Source organism: Hypanus sabinus, chromosome 13 (assembly GCF_030144855.1).
Source record: "Hypanus sabinus isolate sHypSab1 chromosome 13, sHypSab1.hap1, whole genome shotgun sequence".
Lineage (NCBI taxonomy): Eukaryota > Metazoa > Chordata > Chondrichthyes > Myliobatiformes > Dasyatidae > Hypanus > Hypanus sabinus.
Window position 1 is genome coordinate 20,180,805 of NC_082718.1, and position 14,663 is coordinate 20,195,467.

At 40.1% G+C, this 14,663-nt stretch overlaps 1 protein-coding gene across 1 annotated transcript in view; it reads right to left on the reverse strand.

Moving 5' to 3' along the window:
- Window positions 1-14,663, reverse strand: part of LOC132403692 (voltage-dependent calcium channel subunit alpha-2/delta-1) — a 728,052-nt gene that overhangs the window by 245,612 nt on the left and 467,777 nt on the right. The window lies entirely within an intron of this gene.

Below are 14,663 nucleotides of genomic sequence, written 5' to 3' on the forward strand. Positions count from 1 at the left end.
TGTTATACTCACTAAAACCGAATGCTTGGAACTTTCCTTGAACTCTCTTCCAGCTTAAAACCAAGCCACATTACCCGATCAACATGTCAGAAGCTTTCTCAAATATACTGCCTACAAAAACTGTTGTAGCCAGCCCAAGGGTTTCAGTTTACTGTAACTTAGAAACCACAAATGCAATGCAGTTAAAAAATGAGACAATGTTCCTCCAGAATGATATCACAAAAGCACACGACAAAACAGACTACACCAGAAAATCCACATAACGTTTGGCAATCCCAAAATCCAGAGTCCAGAGAGGCTGCTGTGTATTAATATCACACTACCGTCTTGGTGCGTTCCCCAGAAAGGAACTCCAAAGCTACCAGACAAAACAAGACTACCCAGACACACCAAGAGACCAACTCTACCACCCAACAAACCAAAAACTAAAGCTACAAGACCTACACAAAACCACATAGTTACATATAGTTAGAGTTAACATATAGTTACAACAGTGCAGACAATACCATGATTGATAAAAAAAAAAGAACACACCATGGGCACAGTAAAAATAGTCCAAAGATGTTAAAAGACTATAAGTTCGAAAGAAACCCCCACACAGTTTCCACAAGTGCTCAGGGCCCCAATAGACTCATCATCCCACGCAGGCAGCAGAAGGGAATAACCCCACTATAGACTTGCGCTGCGCCGCCAGACTCGGCCTCGCAGACGCGGCACATAGCAAAGGCGCCCCAACCGCAGGGCACTCCGAGTCCGTCGAACCTCCGAGTCATCTCTTTTACGATTCCTCTGTGCAGCATGGTCCTTCCTTGGCCCAGTATTCTTTCCAACTAGAGGCACAGAGGTTGGCACAAACATCTGTTTACCCCCTGTTGGGCAATGGTTCATGGTGTACGGCATGGAGACAGTTGTAACTCCGAAACATAATTACTAATTCAAAGTACTGGAGCCAGGAATAATGTATCTTAGTTCTGCTTTTGTACTTTAAGTGGGTCATGCACATATGATGTGGTGGTATGATGACGTATGCCTTTTAAACTAAGAATGCTCAATCAAACAACACACCCACAATATTTCTCAAATATTGCTGATATGTTACATAAACAACACTTCTAAATGCTGATGTTTGGGAGGATCAAGTCAACTTGCTCCTCTGTACTATCAGGTGATGAGATTTCAAATTGGTCACATGACCCCCCCGCCACCCAACTACCATCAGAACCATGCAACGCCTGAGTCACTTTTTGAAACACACTGTTCTGGTGAAATTATTTCCTTACCGAGTGGAAATAAGCACACTAAAATTGAATTATATAAGATCAGTAGAATTCATAATCCAACAAATTTATTTGTTCAATGCAACCAGATTTCAGAAGCTTCAAAATTAATTAAGCCTATTTATCTTCCAAAGTGCATTAATTCACATCAGTATTTTCAAAATATAATTTGCTGCAAGTTTATGCTCTCTCAATTTATCGATACTGTTTATGATGTAAACACCAATTCCACCTTTCACAAACCACCCTTCTCATTCAGCTGGATCAGCGTATTACAAATATACTGTTACATCTACAATTAAATTTCATATAAGCTCCAAGAAATTATGAATGTTCAGCTCATTATGGAAAATAGAAGATCGCACATTTGCCAACCAGTGACAACATTGTGCTTCCATACGGAATACAACAAAGGTTACACACAGAATAAGTTCACTTCCATCATTTCCTTAGTTAAATGCTTCAATTGGAATTTCAGAACAATACCCTGAGAGACTTGGAGTTGGATTTCTATTTCTAGGAACATTTATCTTGGACCACTTAAACGAGACTGTGCTGTCTTTACGACAGTTATTTAGTTTATAATATTTTCGCTTAGTAATTCATTCAATAGTATTTTCTAGTTAGGATTAGAAGTGTTTAAAGTGTATTCATTGCATGTAAAATATATCGGCATGCGATGACGTCACATCCGGTTTCGCCGCGTCTTGTGGGAAAACACCGGTTTGAAATTAGCGCGAGGGTGGGGGCTTTCCACGAGGCTCACCTGAGCACAAGCAGTTTTGCAGGCATGAGAAATCACAGTGAGAGCAACGCTGTAAGTTAATAGATAATCGATATATTGAACTAAGATGTTAATGCTGATCCTGTTAGAGGTAACGACGGTAGATAATGTTTATGCTTTCGTTAGTTAAAGAGTCGCGGATAGTTTGCATGGAAGTGTATTTAAAGTAGTCAATGGAGCAGGTAAACTCTCCCTGTATACTGCACCTTAGTGTAATGTAGTTATAGTCACCTTTGCAAGTATTTACACTTGAAATGTGATATTAAGGAAGGAACAAATACTGTATCAATCTTGTATTGTTTTATCAACAGTTTTCACCATATGTTAATGTGAAGAGTGAACAGTAAATGGTTAATCTTACTGCGATCTGGTTCTTATTAACTGTGGTTTATCCGGACGTTAAATTCGGCGTTTCATTACACCCGAAGGAGAACGTGACAGTGAAAAAGCGGCATTATCAGGTGTTTCAAGTGCTGCAATGTCAGCTCGATCCGGGATCAAGTCGATGGCGCCCAGCGACAAGGGCAGTAGAACGACATCAAGTAAGTCCGCACAGGCAAGAGCCAAGGCAGAAGCCGCCAAGGTGCGACTGCATTACGCCAGACAAGAAGCAGTTTTGAAAATGAAACTGGCCACCAGAGAAGCCGAAATCCAGAAAGAAGAGGCTGCCAGAGAAGCCGAAATCCAGAAAGAAAGGGCCGCCAGACAAAGAGAAGAGGCTGCCAGAGAAGCCGAAATCCAGAAAGAAAGGGCTGCCAGAGAAGCCGAAATCCAGAAAGAAAGGGCCGCCCGAGAAGCCGAAATCCAGTTGGAAATGGCAAAAATATCGACAGAGTTGCTAGTGCTGCAGCTAGAAAGAGAAGAAGCTGCTGCCATGGCGGAAGCAAAGTACATAGAAGAAGCTGAAGGGTCGCGTGATCTGACCGCAGCAAGATCTACTTTAGAAAGGACCAGACTGGAACGCACAAGCGACTATGTACAATCTCAAATAGACAGGCAGGCTCGTCTCCCCTCTCCATACGTATTCGATAACTTCCCCAGCTACGAGGAACCTCAGAGAGTCACGATTGCATCACATCCATACGAGGAAGGAAATTTACCCTCACGGCTCCGTGATGAAGTCAAGAATGAAAGAACCGACAACGCTCCTTCACCCCCACAACAGGACGGCGGGGAGGGAGAGGTTCACTCCAGGACAACAATTGTCAGCTCGAACTGTACAGAAGTTTGCGGTCAAACTCAGTCAAGCCGTTCTTGTTCCGAGATCTGCCTCACTGAGGTGTACCCTAAAGAAGCACAACAAGACATTACCAAGCGTAAAGTAACCGACGAGACGCTAGGTCAGTCAGTTTTCGTTCAAACCGAGCACGGAAACAAACTTGCACAATCAGCTCAAGATACCATTTCTTTAAAACCCAAAGACACCAAGGTCTTCAGAGATGAAGCAAATAATGGGGTTGCCCCATTGCCAATCAGAGAACCACGCCAGCGCTCACCAGATAACAAAGAGCAGGCAGTCAAATGGTTCACGTCCTTACGGAAAACCTGGAAAAGGAAACCTGAGATACAGCAACGCACCCGATTGGCCCACGAGGTACTGTGCACCCTAATGGCAGAGGTCACAGCCATTATAAACGCACAATCATTCCTACCTGTGTCTTCTGACCCAGAAAACCCCTTTATACTTTCGCCATCAACGCTCCTTACGCAGAAGGCAGGAGCACCTCCTCCACCAGGAGACTTCTCAGACAAGGATTTGTACACAAAGCAATGGAGACAAGTCCAGGCTCTGGCAAATCAGTTCTGGCCTCGCTGGAGACAAAAATATCTACCTTTGTTGCAACAGAGACAAAAGTGGACAGAACCCCGAAGGAATCTTCAAGTTGAAGACTTAGTCCTGCTCAGGGACAAGCAAGCCGCTCGCAACAGCTGGCCAACGGCCAGAATCACTGCTACATTCCCTAGCGAGGATGGACATGTCAGGAAGATCGAATTGAAGACTACCGACCAAGGCGATGTGAAAATTTACCAAGGGCCAGTTACAGAAGTTATTCTACTTCTACCCAATGACTGATTAAGAGACTAAGTTTTGTACTCTGCTCATTGTGACCTTACGAAGGTCAAGCGGGGAGTGTGCTGTCTTTACGACAGTTATTTAGTTTATAATATTTTCGCTTAGTAATTCATTCAATAGTATTTTCTAGTTAGAATTAGAAGTGTTTAAAGTGTATTCATTGCATGTAAAATATATCGGCATGCGATGACGTCACATCCGGTTTCGCCGCGTCTTGTGGGAAAACACCGGTTTGAAATTAGCGCGAGGGTGGGGGCTTTCCACGAGGCTCACCTGAGCACAAGCAGTTTTGCAGGCATGAGAAATCACAGTGAGAGCAACGCTGTAAGTTAATAGATAATCGATATATTGAACTAAGATGTTAATGCTGATCCTGTTAGAGGTAACGACGGTAGATAATGTTTATGCTTTCGTTAGTTAAAGAGTCGCGGATAGTTTGCATGGAAGTGTATTTAAAGTAGTCAATGGAGCAGGTAAACTCTCCCTGTATACTGCACCTTAGTGTAATGTAGTTATAGTCACCTTTGCAAGTATTTACACTTGAAATGTGATATTAAGGAAGGAACAAATACTGTATCAATCTTGTATTGTTTTATCAACAGTTTTCACCATATGTTAATGTGAAGAGTGAACAGTAAATGGTTAATCTTACTGCGATCTGGTTCTTATTAACTGTGGTTTATCCGGACGTTAAATTCGGCGTTTCGTTACACCCGAAGGAGAACGTTACAATAAACGAGACTAAAAGTTTAGTTAATTGTAGTATTGTAGATGCTAGTGACAATGAAGTTCACTCTTAACCTTCTTTCATTGAAGAGGTTTGATGCACCATCAATAACAAAATATCAGCTGCAAGAAACCACCACACAACATCCTGGAGACTGAGGGGGGGAGCAGTGCCTCCAATCGCCTTTATACAGGGGTCTGTGGGAGGAGCCACAGGAGCAGTCAGCAGAGGGGCATGTCCAGACAGGTATATGTAGTTCACCACAAGGTTTATTATAACTGGGTTGGTCCATACCTCTGTCCAGAAATCACTGAATTACAATCCCATTGGGAATAAAAATAGAGGAATAAGGGGCTATCAAAAATGACAGAACCTTTCACTCCTGATCAATACGTTACAATAGACTAAAATCAAAGTAAAGAGGACAATAGGTTGAACAACAATCAACATAATGAAGAGACTGGAATTTGTCTACAATGAAAAAATATCAGATGAAAGGAATTAAATCTGTTCAGGATGATAACATGTTTTGGCTCCTTAAATTTCTGTAGAAGTTGAAGAGGTTTCCAGGATTCAAGGGGTTAGCCAGAGACAGGTATTGAAATGATGCTTGACCTGCAGAGAGTTTCCAGCATTTTCTGTTCTTAAATCAGAGCACAGCATTGATATGTCAATACAGTTAAGTTTCTGGTAAATGCTGGTCCTTGATATGTTGACAGTGAAGAACCTAGATTGTAAAGCCACTGATATTCAGGAGAGAAAGGATTCAGAGGTGTTTAATTGGCAATTATAACAGCCCAAAGCCGAAAATTATCCACAGCTTACTATAGACAAGAATGTGCTATGTACTATTTAAAGAAAGGTGTCAATTGAGAATGGGAATGATATTTTGATGATAACAAACATCATCAATAAACATTTTCACTTCTGAAGTTGATGAAACAACAGGAGATGACTGGAGTGCAGATCCTTTGCTGAATATTCCTTACTTACTGAGATCTGAATTAACCAGGTATGACTACATTTCTAATGCATACTTCTGACAAGAAATAACTCCACGTCCTCCCTTCAAAACTGCCAATAAATTTTACCGGTATTATTTTGTGCTCAGTTATAATTGAGGGCTGCAAGTAAAATTTTTAGAGCTTCACACTGCGAAGGAGGGGACACTATTCCACTCTGAAGATTATACTCTGTATATCTGATCCACAGCATTAGATGTTTTAAAGCCCCAGACAGCAGAGATTTGATTTATCAGATTTTCCTATGTGCATTCAGCTGTAAAGGAATGAGATTTGCAGATTGCAGTGTCAAGGATTCATCTTTTTTTCATGTGCAGGTTGAAGTGTACAGATCTTTAACAAAAAAGGGACAGACGGATAAAGTGTGACAAAAGTACTGAAATATAATGGTCCTTCTATCCATCACTGCATTCTGTTGTGGGAATTTGGTCATCTACTTGTGCATGTGGCTTTGTGATTGAGCCACTCATTGAATTTTATGTCATACATCAAATAGTTCTGTTTCACAAAATGGAAATTGTGAGGTCATTAAAGCAATCCCATCTTTTGAATTTAATGTCAGTATCATTTTGTCTTCCAGTTAGGTTTGACACCCAATCTTCAGCAGATGCTTTTTTTAAAAAAAAGGATTCAACCATGGATGAACAAATAAGCTTTCAACCCTCTTATTAAAAAAAAATCACATCACTATTTTGTTGAGGGGTTTTCAGGAGCTGAAGTTGTTGAATAACTACAAACATTTCCAACAATCTAAGATGTTGCAGTTATGAGTCACAGCTGATGTAGTGCTATGTATTGCATGAAACTTTAGAGATTGTTTCTTTGAAAGTTTGAGAAAGCAGCATTCTAAAATCATCACAGGGGAATCATGGCTAATCAGCACATTCTGGAACTTGTTGGGCACTTTACTGACTATGTTCTACAGGACGTAAAACTGGCAACGTCCTGCTACAGAACTAACTGGAGAAAGGATGGATACTTCCTTCAGTAGGCAGATGCAAGAGTGTGAACACTAAATAATTAATACTGGGACCCACCTCATTCAAGTGACCATAATTAACTTTAAAACAAAGGGGCCCATAGCACGGAAAAATTTCAAAGTACTAACCAGTCTTGAATGAATTCTAAAGGCCTTATAAATCTTGAGACTGGAGCTCCAACCTACCACAGTAGAGCTCAGCAACCAACAGTAAATTACTCGCTTGAAGGCTCTTGAGGAGATGTTATTCTTAACTTTCAATAATATGCACTGTTCATTCTATGAACAGTTCATTGGTTTATCCCCATTTTTGCGGCACATAGCTGTCACTGCTGACTCTGATTGTGAACACACTCGAGAAGTGCACGGCTGTGTTCTCGCTAAAGGATTGATGACGGTAAGGTGATCAATGGACATTTCGTGGAGAAATGGTCTGTGGCTATTTACTTGGATGCGCCTTATTCTGATAAACTATTGGCCATAACTTACTGCCGATTATAATGTTGCAGTTAGTCAAGAACTAAGAAATAATATTTGACAACAAAAATGAAACAATAAAACCACCAGTTCTGAAATTGATACTCATGTAGCGTGATGGCAGGCATCATTTTCACAGTAACTACCATGGAGTACAATTTCCAATTTTGTCACAGAGAACAAAATAATATACAGCATATGGCTCTGGCAAGAAATCCCATTAAACTGGCTAGATCGGAAAGCTAGACAAAAATAAATTATCACGTTCCCATTGAAGCGTGGAATAATGAGGGGCAAGAGCAGAACCTATCAGTCACCTTATCTCATTAGAGGTCCGAAAGCTTGCCAATAACCTCATTTCATTCTCAGCTTACAGTATTGATACTGCTCAGTCCCTCGAGCCTCTTTCTAAAGCTAAAGCTGTACTCTAAATCCAATGCCATTACTCTTAACCATGAAAATTAAATACATCCAAATCACTCTGCCTTGTCCTAGACAGGCAGAGAGTTAATTCTATATAATATGCTGCAGCCTTGCTTTAGAAGAGCATTAGGATGTCATCATCCAAACATCAAAACCACGGCTTATGTCACCTCTGTAATTTTTTCGCTAATGCCACATGGCATGTCTGATTCAACTAACTAGATAGAAAAGCAGCAAGCGAGCCACTTCCGCATCACTATTAGAACTGTCCTTAGCTAAGTGCAGAAGATGAAGTTGTCTCTGAGGTTTGTTGACCTGTAACCGAAGGACGGCTTTAGTCTGCAAGTGCAAGGAAAGGAAAACATCACATGGCTATGCTAGTCAGGTTTGAAGACAAAGAAAGATTCCACTCATCCTCCAGCTTGGAAAAGACCAACAGGCTGTCACGTCATCACTTGTACAAATAACAGAAATGTTGCAATTCTCAGGACTTTCACTTTACTGATGAGGTAACCTAATAAAGAGCTATCTAGATGATTGGATTTCCATAATCGAACTCTCATAGAATGATATTTTTACATATTAACGAGAAAGGGTTAAATTGAGAAAGCAGACCATTCAGCCTACTGATATACATTGGCATTTCTGGCCCTTGTCATTTTTTTCTCCAGCATTCTTTATTTGTTGGTACATCTTTCTAATCCTTACTCCCTCATATGAATAACCCATGTTTCTCTTAACACGCCATGCCTATTGCGAGGCTATAGTTGGAGCTGGCCCTGGCTAAGTTGCTGCCCTGTTTCTGTTGGAGAATGTCAGAACGTAGGGGTCAATGCAATAAAAAAACACTGACAGTTCTTTCATCTTTTTATCCAAGCTGCTCCAAAGTCCTTGCTATAACTGACCAGGCCTGATATAAATACTCTACAAGGCTGTGGCTCACTCATTCTTATGATCCTTTTGTTAAACAAACTGCATTTTCTATGTAAATATTATTTTAACCTCATTGAGCAGGGAATTTCAGAACGATGTTGTTTACTATAATAAAAACAACCATTCACCTCAAGGCTTTGAATAATATTGGAAGTGAGTGGAGAGGTAAGTTTACATGTGTTTATTTCTCATCCTGAGTTAATGAATTATAGCGAGTGAGATTGGGATGCTGGATCTTCAAGAAAATAAGTTTAGAAGAAACTGCCTTAGCATAAACATGCTTTATAGTGGTATTTGCTAGAATTTACAGTACTGTGCAAATGTCTTGGTCACATATATATAGCTAGGATGCCTAAGAACTTTTCAAAGTACTGTAGTAATTTTATGTAGTGCATTGTACTGATGCTGCAAAAAAAAAACAAATTTCATGACATATGTGAATAGTGATAAACCTAATTCTGCTATGAGTCTCTATTGTAGATTGAGAGTGGGAAGGGGGCAAGGAGGGGGAAGCATGGTTGGAATAGGGGAAGGGAGAGGGGAGGGAGTGGGCTGCACCAGGGAAACCAATTGTTTGAAATCAAATGACCATGCTTGGGGTCTTCACCTGCATCACCCCCTGCCCCTGGAATCCTCCCCTGCCACCTGCCCCACACCCCTCCCATCCCCACCATACCCTTCACTCCTGCCAGATTTATAAACTCGCTCTGCCCTCCACGTTGGCAAATTAAGTACTGTGCAAAAGTCCTGAGCATCCTAAGAGAGTGAGAGTGAGAGTGAGAGTGTGTGTGTGTGTGTGTGTGTGTGTGTGTGTGTGTGTGTGTGTGTGTGTGTGTGTGTGTGTGTGTGTGTCTGTGTGTGTGTGTGTGTGTCTGTGTGTGTGTGTGTGTGTGTGTGTGTGTGTGCGCGCCTTAGACTTTTGCCCAGTACAACAGATGTGTAGGAATCAACATGAACCTCAGCTCCATAGAGCCATAAAACATTACAGCACAGAAACAGGCCTTTTGGCCCTTCTTGGCTGTGCCAAACCATTTTTCTGCCTAGTCCCACTGACCAGCACCTGGCCCATATCCCTCATACCCCTCTCATCCATGTACCTGTCCAAGTTTTTCTTAAATGTTAGAAGTGAGGCCGCATTTACCACTTCATCTGGCAGCTCATTCCACACTCCCACCACTCTCTGTGTGAACCCTCCCCCCCCCCCCACTGTTCCCTTTAAACATTTTCCCCCTTCACCCTTAACCCATGTCCTCTGGTTTTCTTCTGCCCTAGCCTCAGTGGAAAAAGTCTGTTTGCATTCACTCTATCTATACCCACCATAATTTTATATACCTCTATCAAATCTCCCCTCATTGTTCTACGCTCCAGGGAATAAAGTCCTAACCTATTCAACCTTTCTCTGTAACTCAGTTTCTCAAGTCCTGGCAACATCCTTGTAAACTTTCTCTGCACTCTTACAACCTTATTAATATCCTTCCTGTAATTAGGTGGCCAAAACTGCACACAATACTCCAAATTTGGCCTCACCAATGGCTTATACAACCTCACCATGACATTCCAACTCTTATACTCAATACTTTGATTTATAAAGGCCAATGTGCCAAAAGCTCTCTTTACTACCCTATCTACCAGTGACACCACTTTTAGGAAATTATGTATCTGTATTACCAGATCCCTCTGTTCTACTGCACTCCTCAGTGCCCTTCTGTTTACCTTGTATGTTCTACCTTGGTTTGTCCTTCCAAAGTGCAAAGTGCAAAGCTCTGGTAGATTATGGTCAGACAACCTGCTGAGACTCCCCGTCTGGACTCAACCATCAATGGCAGCTGGGGCAGAAAATAGATTTTAGTGCCACCTTACCCCAATTATTTCTGCATCCTGCAGCAGAAAACATGAATAAACCTTTGAACTTGCTACAGGTGGATGGGTGTTGACTCTAGTTATGAAACAATTAGATCTTATAGTAGCTTAGATGTGTGTTAATAGTTTAAAATACTGTGTCCAAAATTTGGGAGCTGGGCAAATGAGTTTTTGTTCTATTTTGTTCTAGGTTTGAACAGCTGCCTCCCAGACTACCAAATGGGCAGGTGACTGCAGTGACTGGCACACATTTCTCAAGTTCAGTCATTCACGTGTTATCCAAGGGACCATGGCTATGTTCCTGCATCAGAAATAGAATTGCTACAAGTTCTCACTTTCTTATCAATAGTTGCATTACTTCATATGTAACTGCACAATCTCCCAGATAACGATAATTTGGTAGGGTTTGAAACTATACCTGTAAGACTGGTGAGATTGAACAGGAGACCAGACTTCACCATATCAATCTAAGAAACATAGTTTTAATAAAACAAGTTGTTCTTAGGTCAGTGCCAAAACTAAATGGTAAAAGATGTCAGACTATAGTGAAAATTTAGATTATGGAGCATGGACCCTTCCTACTAAGTCAGCTTAAACGTGACTCCTGTTCCACACTGTATTGCTTAATTCCCCCGAGGACATGGGGGCACTGCTAAATGAGTCAGACACAGCTGAGGACCTACTGGATATCGTGGAGCAGAAGGTAAAATAAGATACAATCTGGGGGTTGGTGCAAAACCAAATCACCAAGCTGGGCACAGATAGGAGTGCAAAGGGAGATATATCAATGGAATCCCACCAAGATATTACCATATCAAAAAAGTCCCTCCAAGATATCAATAGAACTTGCTACAAAGGTATCCATTAAAAGCACAGTATCAAAGGTAGCCCCTCTATCTCACCAAGATATCAAAGGAGTTCATTCAGGGTTTCTAGTATCCACCCCATATTTTGCTAATATAAATGAACAATATTTGCAAATTATCATCACCCAAACGTTTAGTTACTTACATCTTCATTACTGATTGCTGCTCCAATAACTAACTTGCACTGTTTGTCATGGTCAATTCACATATCAAAATGACGGTGCTCCATTTCGATGTATTTATTCAGTCAGTACAGCCCACTTCTCAATTACAGTAATTTGCAGCTGTATGCTGTAGTATTAATTAACTAGTGTCCTTTCATCCATCACTCTTTTAATTCACAGCTACAACCAGTAGCCATATTGATTTATTAATCTGACTGTGCCCACTTATCACTGAACTGACAAATTTATTAGAACCTAGCACTCTTATTAACATTAATTCCTGCATCTATTTCATGTTAAGCTTCTTTATCCTTGCCTGGGAATCAGAAGATTATGGGTTCATGTTCCACTAAAGCACGCCGAATCAATACATGCAAGGTAATGGGATGGTGTTTTGTCCATCCTCTCAAATGAACTCTCCTGCACCACCAGAGGAAGAGAAGGACATTTCTTTTGGACCCTTTGTTACGAAAAGTATTAATCTTTCGCTCATACTTTGCTCAGTTCTCCGTCATGAAGGCCATTAATGCACTTCAAAGTGAATGTGAGGAAGTAAATATGTTACAGAAAAGCCATTTTCTCTTTCTAGGTATCTACATCTATCAGTTACTCTCACTGCTTGCTAATGAGTGATAAAGGATGTCAGTTTCTGTATGTTCCTCTCACTATTAGAATTAGACTCAATGCTGCCTTTAAAGTTCTGTTAACACTAATTTCTACATAATATTACCAGCAGTAAATATTTTGTGTTTATTGTCCCCATTCTATTGGTATATTCTGTGTAAAGTACTTCATTAAATTTTGACTGTACTTGTTAACCTAATTTGTATAAAAGATGTATCTAATGTGATGATGCAGTACTTCAGTTTGAAAGTATTGGTAACTAATTGCATTTTCATTCAATAATCAAATAAATTATTATCTACAATGAGATATAACACCACAGATGGATGGGAAATGATCTTGCTGGACCCAATAAAACAGAGCAACTATAGAAAATTATTTGATGCTAGTTTTGCAAAAATTCTACTGAAGCTGAGTACTAAAAATATCAATTTATTTTCCATCTTTCAAAAAAAAATGGCTGAGATCATATTAAGTTCAGAAATGGTTGCATACTAGGGTTTTATCTAAATCTATTGATCAAGTTTCAATCCAAGGCATGTTACTCGCAGTACAAGTATCCTAAGCTACCAAAGCGATGGAGAACGTGAGGCAACACGTCTTATTGTACCAAGGGCTGCAAACAAAATCAATCACAAATAAATCAAACAGCTGTCAATAACCCAAAGAAGCAGATTATAGATCACCTGAAAATTGTGTTTTATCAAATGACCTGAAGATTTATCACATAAAAAGAGATTACCAGTTATCACATTAAACCATTATAGCTGGTGATTAAATATGCAAATGCTAATTACTCAAATAACATTTTAACTGAAAGGACATACTTTTATCACATCTTGTCCATAAAAACAAACCGGAGACATGACACTTATACATTTTTATCTGAGGGACAAAACTGAATCAAGCATGTCAGCAAGGCAAATCAACATTTCAATATTCCGTTACACAAGTTGCATGAATGTCAATAAGAAGCAAAGCATTTACTGCAGTTTTTCTGTAAACCGTTAAGGAAAGCTAAATAAGGCAAATTTTAAGAGTAGCTTCCTATGAAATGGCAAGCTAGATGTGAAAGAGTCAAATATCATCATGCAAATAACATTAATTTGATATATCCAACTCTTTTGTGTAGTGTAAATTCAATTGATAAAACATCCATCTCTTTTTTATTTCTGGAAACTACTAAACTTGTAGTTTTACACTAGTGAAATTTAAGAGACTACTAGACAGGTATATGGAGGAACTTAAGGTGGAGGGTTATATGGGGGGGGCAGGGTTTAAGGATCGGCACAACATTTTTGGCCGAATGGCCTGTACTGTGCTGTGTTGTTCTGTGTTCTATGTTCTAAATGTTTATGTGCTCATGATATCGCTCTGTGCTACGTCCTTCCAGCCAACTACAAGAAATAAGTGGAAATCTTTATTTCCCCCCATAATTCTCTACCATTCGCGCAAATTCCCAGCATTCTGTTTAGCTTAGACACATGTTCATTGTCCTGTAAATAAGTTAATGAAAAGTATACAAATAACAAATAAACACAAGAGATGCTGCAGATGCTGGAAATCCAGAGTAACATTTGTAAAATGCTGAAGGAACTCAGCGGGTCAGGAAGCATCTATGGAGAAGAATAAACAGTCGGTGTTTCAGGTCTTGGACAAAAAATGTCAGTTCCTCCAGCATTTTGTGTGTGTTACAATTAACTAACATCATCTAGTTAACTGGGAATTTAAAGGGTAGCTTCCAATAGGTGATTTTTCGTGTAATTGCTGCATCAGATAGGTTGAATGGTGGGGAAAAGATTCTACCAATGGCAGAACCGCAGTTTACATTCATACTGACCCCCAAGCCATTGCTTGACCTGAATGGCACTGAGCTTTCCTTTCAGTAGCCAGATTTTTAATAATACACTGGAGATATTTGAGATTCTTGGGATTCTCAAGTGTACATGAGAAAAAAAACTACTTAACTCAATCTCTAATATCTTTCAAATGTATTTACTTCAAAATAAATGTTTTATTTAATCAAAACTGCTGAGCTATCCCTCAAGCTGATTCACACATTGGATATAATTACAATCTCCCACAGAGCACAGTTTGACTCCAGCTAATGACAAGTTTCTTATTCTGCATTGACTCAATTTAAAATGGTGTGTAGAATTGTATATATATATAAAGAATTATCAATGCCATCAGATATGCTGTTTGCAGAGTTTATACTGAATCTATTTTCATGACTTCAGCCTTTTGTTGAATTGCAATCCCTGAGGTACTGATAAGGATTTGGGTGGCAAGAGCTGGGGGCTGAGGCACCCTTTAAGGTGTGTTGGAACACCATTTGTGAGGCCCCACTGTGAATCCATGGTCTTCTGTCTCTGAGTGTGGCTACCATGTTAGCGTTATGAGGCAAGACAAGCTTTGGACATGTGAAGGACCATGAGCCACAGATACCACAG